Below are 18,349 nucleotides of genomic sequence, written 5' to 3'. Positions count from 1 at the left end.
AAGTTGCAACATATAGGTAGGGACTTTTACCTGATTTGACCATCTTAATCTTTAATTAGAATGTTAATCCATTTATTTATTTAGTGTAAATTTACTGCGATAACTGTTTGCTATTTGTCCTTTCTGTTCTATATTCCTTTTTTCTTTCCATTCTTTACTCTTGAATTAGTTACGTAATTTTTACTGTTAATTCTCCTCCTTCCCACCATTATCTTACTAGTTGTATAATTTTTAAATTTTATTTTAGCAGTTACTCTGGAGCAGGGTTTCTCGGCCATGTTGTGACTGACATTTTGGACTGAAGAATTCTTTATGGGATAGGAGGGGGCTGTTTGTGTATAAGATTTTTTTTTTTATCATCCATGGTCTCCACCCTCTAGATAACAATAGTACCACCCATGCTCCTACAATCATGACAATCAAAAATGTCTTTAGACACTGTCATATATCCCCCAGGGGGCATGATCTCTCTTCTTGAGAATCACTGCTCTAGAGTTGGGCTGTCCAATATATTAGTAGCCACATGTGAGAACTTGAAATGTGACTAGTCTAAATTGAGATGTGGAATAAAAAGTAAGACACCAGATTTTGAAGACTTAATATTATTTTAAGGATCCTCATTAATAATTTTATTATAGATTTTATTATTAATAATTAAATTAAATATAAATAATTAAATTATTATTAATATTACATCAATAATTAATTATAGATGTACTAGATTAGAAATATATTATTAAAATTAATTTCACATTTATTTTTACTTGTTTTAATATAGCCGCTAGAAATTGAAGATTCACTTATGTGATGCTCATTTGTAGCTTGCATTGTATTTTAATTGGGCATCACTTCTCTTGAGATTATGACATACATCCTTCGTTTATTCAAGTCATGGATAAACCTGGATTTTTACAAAGTACCAGACAACGCAAGGATTCTGGAGCACTTCACTCTGTTCCTTCTCTTCTCTTGTGCTATTGCTGTCAGTTATTTTAGTTCTAGATATTACAAATGTCCTTTGACATTACTATTATTGTTTTATACAATAATGTTTTACTATTATACATGTTATACTGTTATACAATAATGGTTATAATGTTAACCCACATTTGACCCTTTCTGTGCTATTTACTTCTGCCTGCATTGCTTGCTTCTATCGAGGCTCATTTCTTTCTAATTGAAGCTCTGCCTTTTTATTTCTTTGAATGCACACCTACTACTGATTAAGTCTCTCAATAGTTTTCTTTTTCTGAAAATATCATTTATTACAGATAAATGAATCTTTACATATGTAAACACTCATGTGGCCACAGCCTAGATCAAGCACTCTAGAAGAATTGCCAGCAGGCTAGGAGGCTCCATTATGCCCTCCTAACCAATATTTCCCCAAAGCTAATACTATCCTGACCTTTATAACCACAAATTAATCTTGTCTGCTTTCAATTTTCATATAAATGGACTTATAATGCAATACGTACTGTTGTGTGCCTGCTTCCTTTTGCACAACATTGTGTCTATGAGATTCATTCATTTTGTGGCATGTAGCAGTTTTCTGAATAGTATTCCATTGTATAAATATACCATAGATGGTTTATCCATTATATTAATGAAGATTTCGATTGTTTTAGAAAACTAAGATTATGAGTAAGGCTACTTTGACTATTCTTGTACATTTACTAGGTGAACATAGGCACTCATTATACTAGGAATGAAATTGCTGATCATTTAATCAGATCAGATCAGATCAGTCACTCAGTCATGTCCGACTCTTTGCGACCCCATGAATCACAGCATGCCAGGCCTCCCTGTCCATCACCAACCCCGGAGTTCACTCAGACTCATGTCCATTGAGTCAGTGATGCCATCCAGCCATCTCATCCTCTGTCGTCCCCTTCTCCTGCCCCCAATCCCTCCCAGCATCAGAGTCTTTTCCAATGAGTCAACTCTTCGCATGAGGTGGCCAAAGTACTGGAGTTTCAGCTTTAGCATCATTCCTTCCAAAGAAATCCCAGGGCTGATCTCCTTCAGAATGGACTGGTTGGATCTCCTTACAGACCAAGGGACTCTCAAGAGTCTTCTCCAACACCACAGTTCAAAAGCATCAATTCTTCAGCACTCAGCCTTCTTCACAGTCCAACTCTCACATCCATACATGACCACAGGAAAAACCATAGCCTTGACTAGACGAACCTTTGTTGGCAAAGTAATGTCTCTGCTTTTGAATATGCTATCTAGGTTGGTCATAACTTTCCTTCCAAGGAGTAAGCGTCTTTTAATTTCATGGCTGCAGTCACCATCTGTAGTGATTTTGGAGCCCAGAAAAATAAAGTCTGACACTGTTTCCACTGTTTCCCCATCTATTTCCCATGAAGTGGTGGGACCAGATGCCATGATCTTCGTTTTCTGAATGTTGAGCTTTAAGCTGACCATTTAACACATACCACCAAACAGATTTCCAAAATGGCTGTCCTATACACAAACCTTGATACTTAATTTCTTCACATCCTTACTAACCCTGTAGTATACAGCCTTTCTGTTAGATAGCAGTCTTTGGGTGGCTATGTCTTATGCTTATATTCTTCTGTTCTTCTGGCTTCCCTTTTCACTCTTTAATGGTGTCTTTTGATGTACATAAGTTCTTTATTTCAATGAAGTCCAATTTTCCAATCTTCTTTTTTGTGTCTAGTATGTTTTGTTTAGGAAATAATTGCTTACCAGAAGACCATTAAAATAGTTTTTTTTTTAATTATTTAGTCTAGAAGTTTTATCATTTAACTTTTACACTTAGTTCTATGATCCATCTTAAATTACTTTAATTTTTGAAGGATATTTTTACCTGTTGGGAATTCTAAGATACTTGTTTTCATTTGCTTACAGAAACTGTCCTATTTTTTGTTATTTTCATCACTTATGTTGGGAAGTCTTATTGTTTTTCTACTGGGTACTTCCAAAATTTTCTATGTATTTATTTATTTATTTGGCCATACTACAATGGCATGTGGGATCTTAGTTCTCTGATCAGGGATAGAACCTGCATCCCTGTAGTGGAAGCAGAGTCCTAATCACTGGATCACTAGTGAAGTCTCCAAGATTCTCTCTTTATATTTCCCTTTCAGCAGCTTGACGAATAATGTGTCTAGATGGGTTTTTTTTAATTATCCTGCTTGAAGTTTATAACCCTTCTAGATTATGTGACTATATCTTTCATAATTTTTAAAAAATTTAGTTCTTCATGTATTCCAATATTTCTGTGTTCTCTCCTTTCTAGGACTCAGATTATGTATATATTAGCTCCAGAATTCTTCTGCTCTTTTCTGCAATGTTTTCTGATCTTTCTTATGTTTCATCAACCCTGTCTTCAGTCATGTCTAATCTACCACTGAGTTCATTAGCTAAGTTCTTGACTTGCTATCATTTTTAGTTCTAGAATTTTAAAGAATTTTTAAAATAGTTTCAGTTGAAATCCCTTACCTTTTCACACTTTTCTTAAATGTTTTGATTTAGTTATTTTAAAGTTCATATGTAATAAATACAATATATGGATCTCTATGTGTTTGTTTCTTTTGTCTTTTTTTTTTTTTCTTCCCTCCCTCTCTTAGGTTATTGTCATGTCCCGGTATACCTATGTTGTGTGTGAAAATTTGGAGTACTAACTTGAAGCTCTGGATAATGCTTTCTATCTCTTTCTCCAAAAAAGATTTACGCCTTTTTTTCCCCCGTCAGCAGTTAGAATAGGGACAGTGATGCCGCTCAGCTGTGCCCGACTCTTTGCGATCCCGTGGACAGTAGCCTGCACCAAGCTCCTCTGTCCATGAGATTTTCCAGGCAAGAGTACTGGAGTGGGTTGCTATTTCCTTCTCCAGGGAATCTTCCCAACCCAGGGATCGAACCCAGGTCTCCTGCATTGTAGACAGACGCTTTACCCTCTGAGCCACCAGGGATATATCACCTTAAATGTCCTCCTGGGTTGTATGGATCCTAAGCTGAATTTCTGCCTTTGTGATAGCTCTATATTTTTAGTTTGTACTATTTCCAGGGTGTTTCCTTTCCTGAGTCTCAACTGAAAGTCTGGAGGGTTTACCATAGCCTCTTTTCTTTAATGGTCCTTGAACTCCAAATTTTGTCTCTCCAGCACTGTAAAACTGATGAAATTCCTGCTCAGTTTATCACTCTCTTGGCCAGCGATTTCTGTTAGATGTCTCATTCTATACCATGCACAGTGAGCATGTGTCTGGGGCAGGGAGTGGGGGGATAAGCAGCACAGCCTGTTGGGATCATCTCAATTTATGCACCTTCTCCCCAAGGTCTTGATTCATGGGTTCTAGTTCCTAGACACCTAACTCTCTGATGCTTCAAAACCAAGAAAAGAATCAATAGATGATGGACAGTGGTACCACTGACTGAACAGGGCTGACACGATAAAAAGAAATTGAGAGGTTATGATGGAAAGGGATGTGTGCAAGAGGAAGAGATAATAAATCCTGCTTTGATAATGTTTAAGGTGTTTGCTGCTCTGCTAAACAAAGAAAACCAGTAAGCAACTGGATGAAGGGTAAGTGGTTTGGCCTACTGATATTGATACAAATCTGCAAGTTGTCTGAATATAAGTGATGCTTAAAATTATGAGGTCAGAATTTACCCTGGGGTCCAGTGGTTAAGGATCTGCGCTTCCTTTGCAAGGGGTGTGTGTTCGATCCCTCGTCGGGGAACTAATATCCCATATTCTGTGTGGTGTGGCCAAAGGACAAAAAAAATTATAAGGTGAGATGCAACCATGAAGGTAGAGTTTTATATTTAGAATATATGAACAAGCTTAATAAATAACTCTGGAAAACTTATATATTTAAGATGATATAATAAATATCTGTTTAGTCTCAATTATATACAAAAATATTTCAATAGTCTTAGAAAACTGTCAATCCTTTTTTTTAATCATTGTATGACAAATTATTTCTTCCAAATGCTAGTTTATAATCTTTGCTCCTATAGTTCTAAATTAACAAAACTAGCATGTTAGTAGATCCATAGGGAAACTGTTAGGTATTTCCATAAAGATTTATGTTTCCAGAACATAGCATAAACACCAGAAAGATATAAATGAAACAAAGGTAGCATATAAAAGTTCAAGCTGAAATTGATATGGTATTACCGGTTTAGAAAGTAAGCTCTGAAGTATACTACAGTTTGTAGAATCTGTCAATATTTTATCCTGCTTTTCCCACTTATAAGTTGTATGACCTTGGGAAAGATGCTTAATCTCTCCAAGCCTCAGTTTTCTTATTGGGAAAATGAAAATAATAGCAGTCCCTATTCCACTGGGTTGCTGTGACAATGAAACGGAATGATGTAAGTCAAGTGTTTTGCACAGTGTCATGCATATAATAAACTACACATAAATATGAAAAGGTATATAACTTCTAAAGACTAAATTATATGAAGGTAAAATTGGTATGATATTAAAACCTCTGTTAAATTCAAGCTTAAAACCCCTTTTACCTATGTCTAAATGCCAGGGGAAATTTAGTTGCAACATTTTTTAACCCCTCTGATAACCAAAACTGATTCAACTTTGAATATTTCCTTTTTCCATATGTCTCTCCTAAAATAAAAATAAAGATGAACTTCCCACATAAACTGACCAACTTTTTGTTGAAGTATGAGTGGCTATGATCCTTGATTGAACTGCATTTGCCTACATAACTGATGAAAGAAAGTGAAAGTGAAGTCGCTCAGTCGTGTCTGACTCTTTGCGACTCCATGGACACCAGACTCCTCTGTCCATGGGATTTTCTAGGCAAGAATACTGGAGTGGGTTGCCATTTCCTTCTCCAGGGAATCTTCCTGACGCAAGGATCAAACCCAAGTCTCCCGCCTTGTAGACAGATGCTTTACCATCTGAGCCACCAGAGAAGTCCTACATAACTGATGAGAGGAAAGTTATATTATCTAAAATGTAAAAGTGTATGCTTCCAGGTGGCACTAGTGGTAAAGAACCTGCCTGCCAATGCAGGAGACGAATCAGATGCAGGTTCAAACCCTGGGTTGGCAGGATCTGCTGGCGAAGGAAATGGCAACTCACTCCAGTATTCTTGCCCAGAGAATTCCATGGACAGAGGAGCCTGGTGGGCTACAGTCCATAGCATTCCAAAGAGTCAGACACGACTGAAGCGACTGCACAGCACTTCTCACGCTGTTTATCAGATGTTAGGCTACATTTAACCATACTGCTGGAAGATCTAGGTATTGTTCCTTTTTAAATTCTGCATGATCAGAATATTTCTGGGAAATTGATTCTCCTAAATCAAGCACAAAATTTGTGTTTGGCCAAGATGACAACTTCACTTTTGAAACCAATGAACTTCAGTGATTCAAAAGCTAAATGCTTGCTATTTTATCCCAATATAATAATTAAGTTTACACTCAACAGTGACTAACCAAAGCAGTGACTTTACTTTCTTTTGTCTTCAGAGATTTTTTGAACATTTTTTACCTGTAATACTGTCTCCATCTGAGTGTGCTTGGTTAATGTACATTAATATATTCAGAAAGCATTCTTCTTTCAAGAAATTCACTTCACCTGTGTGGATGACAACAAAGAAACTTGGTTCTGCACTCTCATTTTCCTTACACTTTACAAGTTAGAAATTTGAAAATAAGATTGCTATCTTGTATCTTTAAGAGTTTCAGTTGTAGATGGTAGAAATACAATACAAATTATTTGGTATTCAAAACAAATGATCCCCCCACCTAGTAACTGCAGTGTACAGGAATGGTGCTGGCTTAGACAGATAAATCAAGGGTTTCAGAAACACCATCAGAATCATCAGTGTTTTCATCTTCATCGATCTCTGTGTCTCTTTCTGTATTTCTCTCATCTCTCTTATCTCTCTGATAAAAGAGGTGTATTGGGGTTTTTGTCACTGCTTTAATAAATCACCACCTTTAATGGCTTCAAATAACACAAATTTATTCTTATAAAGTTCTAGAGGTCAGAAGTCCTAAATAAGTCTTGCAGGGCTAAGATCCGGCTGTGGGTGCTGTGCCACTCCTTTCGATGGTAGCATTCCCAGGACATGCAGTTTCTCTGTGGTTTTCAAGGTCTACTTCCTGGCACCAAAGTGGCCTAGGTGGGGAGCTGGGAGTTGATAGCACCTTCCCTAACGCTGTGTAAGACAGCAACAGGAGCAGCAGTTTCCTCTTGGGACGGCTGTGCTGTGTGATGATCAGAATCTGTTCCCAGGCACCTAACTTCAAGTTTAGTTCTCTGGGCCTTCCAGCAGTTCTGTGAGGCAGCCAATATCCTTTTAATAAACTCCTTTTCCTGCTCAATCAGCTAAAGAGAGTTAGCTTCAAGTGCTTGAAATTGAGGGTGATGACTGACTTATCTACCTCAGAGAGTTAGTGTGGTGATGAAACAGAATATTAATGTTGTCACACAAGTTGGCTGCCTTGATTTGCCTGCGGATCATTCCCCTAGCACATCATCTGTACCCAAGTCCCTTGTTTCAGGGTTGGCTTTTGAGGGAACACAATGAAGACAGACCATACTGATGGAAGGAAAATGGTATGTTTTGACTTTGAACATTTCAGATAGAAAGAGGCATTCAAAACTGAAATTCCAGAGTGACTCCTCTACTTTCATTTTCTTCTATTCAAAGTGTTAATATACTGAATTTTATTTTTTAGAAGTTGAGATCATTCCCCTAGCTTTCTGTGCCACTGATGATTCTGGCATACAATTTTCATTTTCAAAAAAAAAAATTGGTAAAATTCCCTAAGTAGAATTGTCTTTTTAACATATCATCTTTTTGTTTATCCCAGAGGTAAAGGTTTAATATGTTTGCACAGAAAATAGTGCTGATATTTGAGAATTCGTTTAAAAGAAGATTAATATTTTATAATATTCAACTGATTGAAATGTAGTTTACAAGAAAAACTAATTACTTTTACAGAGTAGTTGAAAACCTTAGACCTAGAATATATGAATGATTTTCATTTGAACAAATTAAGAGAATTGATTCATCTTTGTGGCAAAACGATCCAGTTACATTTAGTCAGGGAACATTCACAATGTTGGACTCAGTGTTTCTGGAAATCAGAAAAACAAAACTAGAGCACATTTTCCCTGCAGGCTCTAACTTGAAAATTCAATTAAGATTTATTGATAAAAGACTGCACCAGCTAAAATATATTATCCTAATTTACAAATCAATAAGCATTTCTGTGATTTTTATGCACTATAAATTATATAATTTAATTTATGCCTATCTGATGTCCAAATGTGTTGGTAAATGAGATGCCTAAAGCAATGAGTGGGGGTAGAATATAATTCTGTTAATGTTGAAAAGAGGTGACATTTTTATTCTAATCATAACAGAGCTTATGTGGACGTTTTAACAACTTGCATACTAAACTTATTATATTTATATAGTGTCCCTTCTGTCTCCAGTCTTTTACACCTGGCCAATTCACCCACACACCCTAAAGACAGACTGAAAGCACCAAGAAAAATTTTAGGCAATTCTCCTCAAATTTTCCAATTTCTCTTTCCCCAAACTCATACGTCCTCCTAACATGCTTTGGTTTTCTGATAGCCTCATGTGTAACAGGTTTCAGGTGGGCTGAATTCAGAACACTGAGTGACAAGCTGGCAGCATTTCTTGGTTTAAGTACCTGAGGCAAGTCTCCTTGGAGACCTTTGTTTTGCTCTTAGTTATGTAAGATGTTCAGGCACCTGTTCTCTTGAGAGTAAGTCTCACAACCTGATGTTTTTTCATCACAACTTCATGAAGCAGGGAGCCTGTCTCCAGAGTAAGGCTTGGGAAATTTTGCATACTAGTGAAAAAGTTGCTTGGGGGAAAAAAAAATGAACCAGATTTTTAATAACTTCCTTTTTGAGATTAGTAGTTTTCTGACAGATTGAGGTGGTTCAGTCCAAGATTTTTCACTGGATAAGAGCAGCAAGGGCTTCAAAGTAGAATTCTCCCTCAGTGATTTGTGCTTAAGATCCAGTCAACCCAAGAACTTCAATACCCAAGGGAAGCAGCTTTGGTCATGGCACATGTGAGAAATAGGTACTTCAGGAGCTTCCAGTAACACCCTAGCATGTTATCACCTTTGGAGATCAGTTGCTGGTTATGTGTAAGTATAAACCTGAAGCCTAGCTATGGCATAACTGTACAGGACTGAAGAGCTCTGGGCAAGAAAGGACATCACTGTGACAACAGATTCATATTCCTTAGATTGTGCAGAACAGATGCTCAATAGAGACACCAAATATGACAGCAAAATACCTGTGGTTCAAAGGTCTCAAAACACTTTTGATTCTCTCTCCTCACATCTGTTTAGAAGTTGAATTGACCATAGTGGACAGTTTCTTACGGGGGGGCCACAGGAGGTGGACATTGATGTTCCTGCAAGTATGAGAATGAAGTATGCCAAGCTGGCGAATTAAGCTGTGAGTTTCATGCTTTCGTTCAGTCATGTCTGACTCTGTGACCCCATGGACTATAGCTCACTAGGCTCCTCTGTCCACATAATTTTCCAGGCAAGAATACTGGAGTGGGTTGCCATTTCCTACTCCAGGGAATCTTCTTGACCCAGGGATTAAACCCATGTCTCTTGCATCTCCTATGTTGGCAGACAGGTTCTTTACCACTGACCCACCTGGGAACCAGCTCTGTTTACTTCTAGAGTTTTGACAGCCTCCCTCTACTCCTGTGTCTCTGGATATATTGCAAAACTTTAGATCACAGATTTATTTTTCAGTGGAAAATGCAACTGAATAAAAATGTAATTGATAAATTTATTTTTAAATATCCACATAACTCAAAATATTAGGAACAATTTAAAAACAAAGAAAACAATATTTAGGTGTATAATAGCCTGTTTTACAAATCTCAGAGTGCTTGAGTGAACAATAGGTAGCTGACTTTCTGAGAAAGATGCTGAGACTGATTGAATAATAAAATGGCCATTCTCAGTTTTAGAATGGATGGGGGCAAGTAGGAGAAAACCGAGACAAAAACAAAACCAGGTATAGCCCAGAACTTGAAGTTGTTTGTCTTATTTCTGTTCAAACCAGATTCACACTTGTACTTCTTATGTGGCTGGCACCTAATGAGAAAACAAACCTTTGGACAAAAATAAGTTAGGAAATAAAATGAAAGAAAGTATCCCATCTTACAAAATCAGGTTTTTAAAATAAAATACAAGGTCTACTTAGGAAAAATTGTGGGATATAAAAAATATACATAAATGTACAGTTGGCTCTTGAACAACAAGAGTTCAGACTACCCAGATCCACTTATACACTGATTTTTTTTTCAATAATAAATCCTACTGTACTATATGCTCTGCAGTTTTTGGAATCTAAGGATGTGGAATTGCAGATGCAAAGGACGGACTATAAGTTACACTTGGATTTTGCACTGCTTAGAAGATCAGCACCCCAACAAAGTAGGTTATTCAAAAGTCAACTATACTTTGATTCAGCATAGAAACACTCAATAACACAAACATGAAGGACCTACTGTGTAGCACAGGGAACTCTACTCACTATTCTGCAGTAGCCTATATGTGAAAAGAACTGGAAAAAGAATGGCTATATTAATATGTGTGTATAGAACTGAACCACTTTGCTGTATACCTGAAACTCACACAACGCTGTAAATCGACTATACCCCAATACAGAATAAAAACCAACTTAAAAATAATACTAATACAAACATGAAATTTCTCCAAAGATTAGTAAGGTAATTCAGTATCATCCCAAACAGAATCCCAAAGAGATTTCTTGTTTTCTTTTGAACTTGCAAAAATAATAGTAGAGTTCATCTATAAAAATAAATGAGTACAGCCAGAAAATTTCTGCAAAAGAAAATTTATGTGGAGGAAATATACCTACCAGATATTAATTATGTAAAATTTCAATATTAAGGAATGTTATTATTAGCCAAGTAAAATTCTGTGAAACAAAAGAGATTTTAAAAATAAACCTCCAAACAAAAAGGTATTTAGTATATAATAAATGCTGCTTTTACTATTTAGTTGCCAAATTATGTCCAACTCCTTTGCTACCCCATGGACTGTAGCCTGCCAGGCTACTCAATCCATGGGATTTCCCAGGCAAGAATATTGGGGTGGGTTGCTATTTCCTTCTCCAGGGGATCTTCCCAAGCCAGGGATCGAACCCACGTCTCCTGCATCACAGGCAGATGCTTTATCACTGAACCACTTGGGAAGCCACATAATACATAAACATTTTCAAATTATTGAGGGAAATGGCTTATTCAGTAAGTGATGCTAGAACAACTGGGAGAACAATTTAGAAAGTTTTTTTTTAATTTTCAAATATGTAAATATTTATTGTAAAAATAAAATCATAAAAACTAAAAAAATGAATTAAAAAATAATTTTAGAGTAGGAGTCTTTTATGGGAACATTGAAAATCTAGAAATCATTAAGGAATATATTAATATATTTGACTAGATAAAAACTAAGGACTCGTGCAAGACAAAACAAATACTTCAAATAAGATAAAATACAACCAACTAACTGGAGAAAAATTGTAATATATATCAGTAAAATTCTGATTTCTTTAATATACAAAAAACACTTGCCAATCAATTTTTAAAAAGCAACCACATAAACAAAAATTGACATAGAGTATATATGTCATAGACTTATAAATAGATTTAACATATTTTATTTAACAAAGAAATGATGCAAGCATAAAACATAATCTCCTTAATGAGTCTTAATTCTAGTAGGTAGGCCTGATGCTCAGCTGGTAAATCCTTGTAGGACTAGACTAGTTGCTTATGACTGATGCCCTATCTGACTGACCAGAACTCATACCCTTTCTAGTTATTAAGTATCCTCTCTGCTAGTAGAGGGTTGACAGACAAGAAACCAATAAATGTCAGAGTTTCTCAACCTTTGTGGTATTGACATTCTGGGCAAGATAGCTCTTTATGTTAGGGACTGTCCTGTACATTGTAGGATGTGTAATAACCTCTCTGGCCTCTACCCACTACATGCCAGCAGTAGCAGCTCCTTCTCCCCAGTTGTGAGAACCAAAATTGCTTCTAGACTTTGTCAAATGCCTCTGCCCCTGTTGACAAACACCAGTATGTATAAATGCCAGGTAGAATATTAGGAAAAATTATAAAGGAAAATAAAGTTGGATGAAGAGAGGCAGGTGCTTCTTTCAGTGGGGTAGTAGGGTAAGAGCTCTCTGAAAAGATGACATCTGAGCAGCAACTTGAAATGAGGAAATCATCCTGTTTTATTAGAGGAAAAAGAATTCCAGGCAGAGTGAATAGTAAGAGCAAAGATTCTGAAAGCTGAACACGTCTGGCCTTGGTGAAGAATAGCAAGAAGGCCACCAGTTGGAGCAGAGGGAGACAGAGAGAGTGGGGTTGATAGACAAGGTCAGAGAGGAAGACAGGAGGCAGATCTTTTAGAATCTTGTAGGCCGTGGTGCATGCTCAGTCACTTCAGTTGTGTCCAACTCTTTTTGACCTGGGGACTGTAGCTCGGCAGGCTCCTCTGTCCATGGGATTCTCCAGGCAAGAAAACTGGAGTGGGTTGCCATGCCCTTCTCCAAGGGATCTTCCCAACCCAGGAATCAAACCCATATCTCCAGCGTCTCCTGGATTGCAAGTAGGTTCTACACCCACTGAGTCACCTGGGAAGCCTAGGCCATGGTAAGAACTTCCAATTTTACTTTGGATAAAACGGAAAATGAAAGGAGGGTTTTTAGAGAAGACTGATGTAATCTTATATTAATAGAAAAAAGGGATAAAAATAACTAAAAATCTTATGAAAAAATTATCAATTTCAGTTGTAATTAATTGAAAGGAGTTTAAAAAATTGATATACCATTTTTTTTCCACCTAGGATATTCAGTTCAGTTCAGTTCAGTTCAGTCGCTCAGTCATGTCTGACTCTTTATGACCCCATGAATCACAGCACGCCAGGCCTCCCTGTCCATCACCAACTCCCAGAGTTCACTCAGACTCACGTCCATCGAGTCAGTGATGCCATCCAGCCATCTCATCCTCTGTCGTCTCCTTCTCCTCTTGCCCCCAATCCCTCCCAGCATCAGAGTCTTTTCCAGTGAGTCAACTCTTCTCATGAGGTGGCCAAAGTACTGGAGTTTCAGCTTTAGCATCATTCCCTCCAAAGAAATCCCAGGGCTGATCACCTTCAGAATGGACTGGTTGGATCTCCTTGCAGTCCAAGAGACTCTCAAGAGTCTTCTCCAACACCACAGTTCAAAAGCATCAATTCTTCGGCTCAGCTTTCTTCACAGTCCAACTCACATCCATACATGACCACTGGAAAAACCGTAGCCTAGGATATCAGCAAAGATTAAAAAGTTGAAACATCCAGTGAGAGTGAATCTTGAGTGGAAAAGGAACATTCGTCTGCTTTTAATGGATGTAAATTTGTACAACTTCATTAGAAGACAATTTGTTAATGCCTATTAAAATTTAAAAATTGGGGCAGTAACTGCATTTAAAAGGAATTTAACACATAGATCTACTCCACAAATGTAAAAAGTCATATTATAAAATTACTTCTTGCAGCACTGTTTGAAATACTAAAAACTCAATCCATGTTCAGTAGCATTGGATTGGGTCTGTGCGTGCGTGTATCGGTGCTGAGTCTTTTTAGTCATGTCTGACTCTTTGCAACCCCATGGACCATAGCCTGCCAGGCTCCTCTGTTCATAGAATTCTGCAGGCAAGAATACTGGGGTGGGTTGCCATGCCCTCCTCCAGGGGATCTTCCCGACCCAGGGATCAAATCCACATCTCTTATGTCTCCTGCATTGGCAGGCAGGTTCTTTACCACTAGCGCTACCTGAGAAGCCCAGGAATGGTTGTGTAAATTATAGCAAATCCATATAATAGAATCTAAATAGACCCACATGGAAAGATCTCCAAAATAATTGTTAGTTTAAAGAATAAAGTTAAAACAAAAGCAGCTTATAGTATAATTCCTTGTTATGTAAAAGAATTAAAAAGCTATATGTGTGTTTGCTCTAAGGATATTCATTCTCTATGTGCGTGCGCATGTGCTAAGTTGCTTCAGTCATGTCTGACCCTTTGCAACCCCATGGACTATAGCCCGCCAGGCTCCTCCGTCCATGGGTTTCTCCAGGCCAGAATACCGGAGTGTGTTGCCATGCCCTCCTGCAAGGGGATCTTCCTGAAGCAGGGACCAAACTTAGTCTCCTGCATTGCCAAGCCACTAGCGCCACCTGAGAAGCCCTCATGCTCTATGTATGTGCTTCTAATTAACTGATTTGTTCCTTCTACTTGTCACTGTACATAATACAAGATGATTACTAGTGATTACTAATTCCTTTTACTTGCCTGCTTGATTTTTAGAACTTTATTTTATGTATGTGTGTATATATATATATATTTTCATATATATATAACACATATAGGGTGACTCTGCTTTTTTAAGGTATTATATTCCTTACATTTATATTTTAATATAATTTCATAATAAATATAATGGTAATTCTCAAAGTAGAAATTGTTTTTACTAGTATATGGATAGAAAAGTCTGGAGGGATACATGAGAAACTGTTAACAATGGTTATCTCTAGAGACTAGAATTGAAAGTAAGTGAGTTAGGAGATTTTATATTTCATTTCATATCTCTATGTACTCATTTAAGTTTTTTATCATATGTATATTTTCTATAATATTCCTAATAATTTAAAATAAAAAACAAAAAACACAATATTCTAGAACACCAGCTTTGAACTCCTGTCTTCCAGGCCTGTCTCCCTACATTCCTAGTGTAGGAAATGATAACAAATTTGGTTTTCCTGGTTTTTATTCTCAATTCTCTGACTCTATTTGCATTTTGTCTGGCTCTTGTTTCTCCTAGCTCTCCAGGTAAGCACTTCATATAATCTAACCTGTGGTTCATCTGCTTGCTTAACTGGCACCCAAACCTGAAAGAAGGTCAGACCAAAACTTCATAAACTTGAAGAATAAGTAACATTATCACTTAGGAAAAGTGTTAGTCACTCAGTACTGTCTGATGCTTTGCAATCCTGTGGACTATAACCCATAGGGCTCCTCTGTCCATGAAATTCTCTAGGCAAGAATACTGGAGTGGGTAGCCATTCCCTTCTCAAGGGGATCTTCCTGACCCAGGGATTAAACCCAGGTCTCCCGCATTGCAGGTGGTTTCTTTACCAATTGAGCCACCAGGGAAGATAGCCCAAGATATTGTTTAAAAAAAAGTAATATTTAATAAAATTGACTTCATTAAGATGCTCAATAATTGTATTAGATCTAATTTAGGGTTAAAGATAAAAAACTGGTTGTTATTGTTGTTGTCACGCATTTATTATAAAATTGTAAGATTACTATGGATCTTTTATGGTTTAAGGCTGGGTGAACAGACACATACCTAGCTCATTTTTACTCACACCATACAACAAACATAACAATTACAAAACAGCAAGTGAAATTGGTAATTGTTTCCTTCCCAGCCTTCAATGTGCCACAAAGTCTAGAGAATATAAGGGAGTATTATTTCAGATTGACTTGAGCCATATGTAGTTTGCAATGCAGAATTTTTTATCCATCTATTTCAGACCCTTCGCCCCCATGGTTGGTTTCCCCTCACCATTTTTAAAGACCACTTTCTTGGCCATTTACTCCCACCTCTCAAGTCTGTGTTGAATACCTTTCATCTCTGTTGCTATGACGGTTTACCCTGAGTTGTTAACACATAGCCAGTAATAAATGATGACATTCCTGACATTTTCACAAGGAATAAAACAGTGTATATAGACATACATGTCAGTTTTTTGATGTCCAATTCATTTCATGCTTTTCCTAACCTTTATTTTTTACCTTTATAACTCACATCTATTTCTGAGCAGAGTTTTCTAGATTAAAACTTCCTGATTTGTTGACATCTTCTGGCTGAGTAACTGTCAGATTCCCATTTGGCCTTTATACTTGCTTCAGCTCCAAGTGGATAAACACTAAAGGGGGAAAAAGAAACAGAACTAGCCTAAATAGCATTTTTTTTCCTACTCTTCCAATGTCAGTGGTAGTATTGCAATTCCAATTAATAAATGTGGTTTGCTACAGCCAAAACACACTTATTATTTTTTCCAGTAATTATATTAAGACCATATTAAAATAATTATTCAGGTACCCTACTCCTTAAAGACAAATGAGATTCTATAAAACTGTCTGGAAAGCTAATTTGGTGAAATCCTTACTTGATATTTTAATTACAGAATTAGAGATATTACCATGAAAAACAAATTCTTCAATGGCCTGGATCAAAAGCTTTCTGGAAAGAAAAGATTGCTATGCCATCATTATTGTGGTTTGCTGGGCCCTGTCAGATAATGACATTCCAGAGCATCATTACACCTAGTGATCCACTCGTTGCCTTCCAGTTTTGAACATTTGAACAGATTGTAGCAGTGCCTTCTCTACTTCATGATCTACCCTTTCGTTATTGCCTTTCATCACAAAATCTTACTCTTTTTTTTGCCAGAGTATGTTCAGGTTCTACATAGAACCCATCTACCTCCTACGCTCTTTTTTTTTAACTTTTTATTTTGCGTTGGAATATAGCCGATTAACCATGTGGTAGTTTCAGGCGCACAGTAAAAGAACTTATCCATACATATACGTGTATCCATTCTCCCCCACACTCCCCTCCCATCCAGGCTGCCACATAGCATCAAGTAGAGTTCCCTGTGCTATACAGTAGGATTATCTCCTATGCTTTTGAAATATGTTGTGGACCTGCCACATATGACTAACATGTGGTGTATTTCTTGGGATTTTTTATTTGTATAAAATAAGAAATTATTTGTACTAAATAACATATTAAGTTTCATATACCTTCACATCAGTTCGGTTCAGTACAGTCACTCAGAAATGTCCGACTCTTTGCGACCCCATGGACTGCAGCACGCCAGGCTTCCCTGTCCATCACCAACTCCCAGAGCTTGTTCAAAATCATGTCCATTGTGTTGGTGGTGCCATACAACCATCTCATCCTTTGTCATCACCTTCTTCTCCTGCCTTCAGTCTTTCTCAGCATCAGGGTCTTTTCCAATGAGTCAGTTCTTTGCATCAGGTGGCCAAAGTATTGGAGTTTCAGCTTCAGCATCAGTCCTTCCAATGAATATTAAGGACTGATTTCCTTTAGGATGGACGGGTTGGATCTCCTTACAGTCCAGAGGATTCTCAAGAGTCTTCTCTAACACCATAGTTCAAAAGCATCAATTCTTCAGCACTCAGCTTTCTTTGTAGTCCAAGTCTCACATCCACACATGACCACTGGAAAACCCATAGCTTTGACTAGACCGACCTTTGTCAGCAAAGTAATGTCTCGGTTTTTTAATACACTGTCTAGGTTTATTATAGCTTTTCTTCCAAGGAGCGAGTGTCTTTTAAGTTCGTGGCTGCAGTCACCATCTGCAGTGATTTTGGAGCCCCCCAAAATAAAGTTTCTCACTGTTTCCATTGTTTCTCCATCTATTTGCCATGAGGTGATGGGACCGGATGCCATGATCTTTGTTTTTTGAATGTTGAATTTAAGCCAGCTTTTTCACTCTCCTCTTTCACTTTCATCAAGAGGCTCTTCAGTTCCTCTTTGCTTTCTGCCATAAGGCTGGTATCATCTGCATATCTGAGAATATTGATATTTCTCCCAGCAATCTTGAATACAGCTTGTGCTTCATCCAGCCTGGCATTTCGCATGATATACTCTGCATATAAGTTAGATAAGCAGGGTGACAATATACAGCCTTGACGTACTCCTTTTCCTATTTGGAATCAGTCTGTTTTACCATGTCCAGTTCTAACTGTTGCTTCTTGACCTGCATGCACATTTCTCAAGAGGCAGGTAAGATGGTCTGGTATTCTCATCTCTTGAAGAATTTTCCACAGTTTGTTGTGATCCACACAGTCAAAGGCTTTGGCATAGTCAATAAAGCAGATGTTTTTCTGGAACCCTAATAATATATGAAGTTTCATATATTTAATAATAATGATGCTATCTACTGTCTACAATGAATAATATTTCATATATGATAATCCTTACCATTAATGTATAAAATATGATATATTAGCAATGGAACTTTAATAAATATTCAGTCAGTTTTAGAAGGACTGCTAATGAAATATGAAGATATTTTATCTATTTTATCCAAAAATATGAAGATCTATTTTATCTAAGATGTAAAAGGAAAACACTGCAATTTTACTTGCTAGCATGATGTTTGTCAGGAATTAATAATAATTCTATTTAAATTTTAATAATATTATTGCATAAG

At 37.1% G+C, this 18,349-nt stretch overlaps 1 long non-coding RNA gene across 1 annotated transcript in view; it reads right to left on the bottom strand.

Annotated features, from left to right (window-relative positions):
- Positions 1-16,704, bottom strand: part of LOC133249346 (uncharacterized) — a 31,841-nt gene extending 15,137 nt beyond the window's left edge. The window contains exons 1-4 of the long non-coding RNA XR_009736915.1: positions 16,307-16,704; positions 13,211-13,359; positions 6,491-6,577; positions 4,640-4,724 (exon numbers count right to left, since the gene is read on the bottom strand). This is a non-coding gene — a long non-coding RNA (uncharacterized LOC133249346). The remainder of the gene's footprint in view (positions 1-4,639; positions 4,725-6,490; positions 6,578-13,210; positions 13,360-16,306) is intronic.
- Between the last annotated feature and the right edge of the window lie 1,645 nt (positions 16,705-18,349).

This window comes from Bos javanicus, chromosome 6, assembly GCF_032452875.1.
Source record: "Bos javanicus breed banteng chromosome 6, ARS-OSU_banteng_1.0, whole genome shotgun sequence".
Taxonomy (NCBI): Eukaryota; Metazoa; Chordata; class Mammalia; order Artiodactyla; family Bovidae; genus Bos; species Bos javanicus.
The sequence above is the reverse complement of the archived record's forward strand: the minus strand, read 5'-3'. Positions and strand labels throughout refer to the sequence as shown.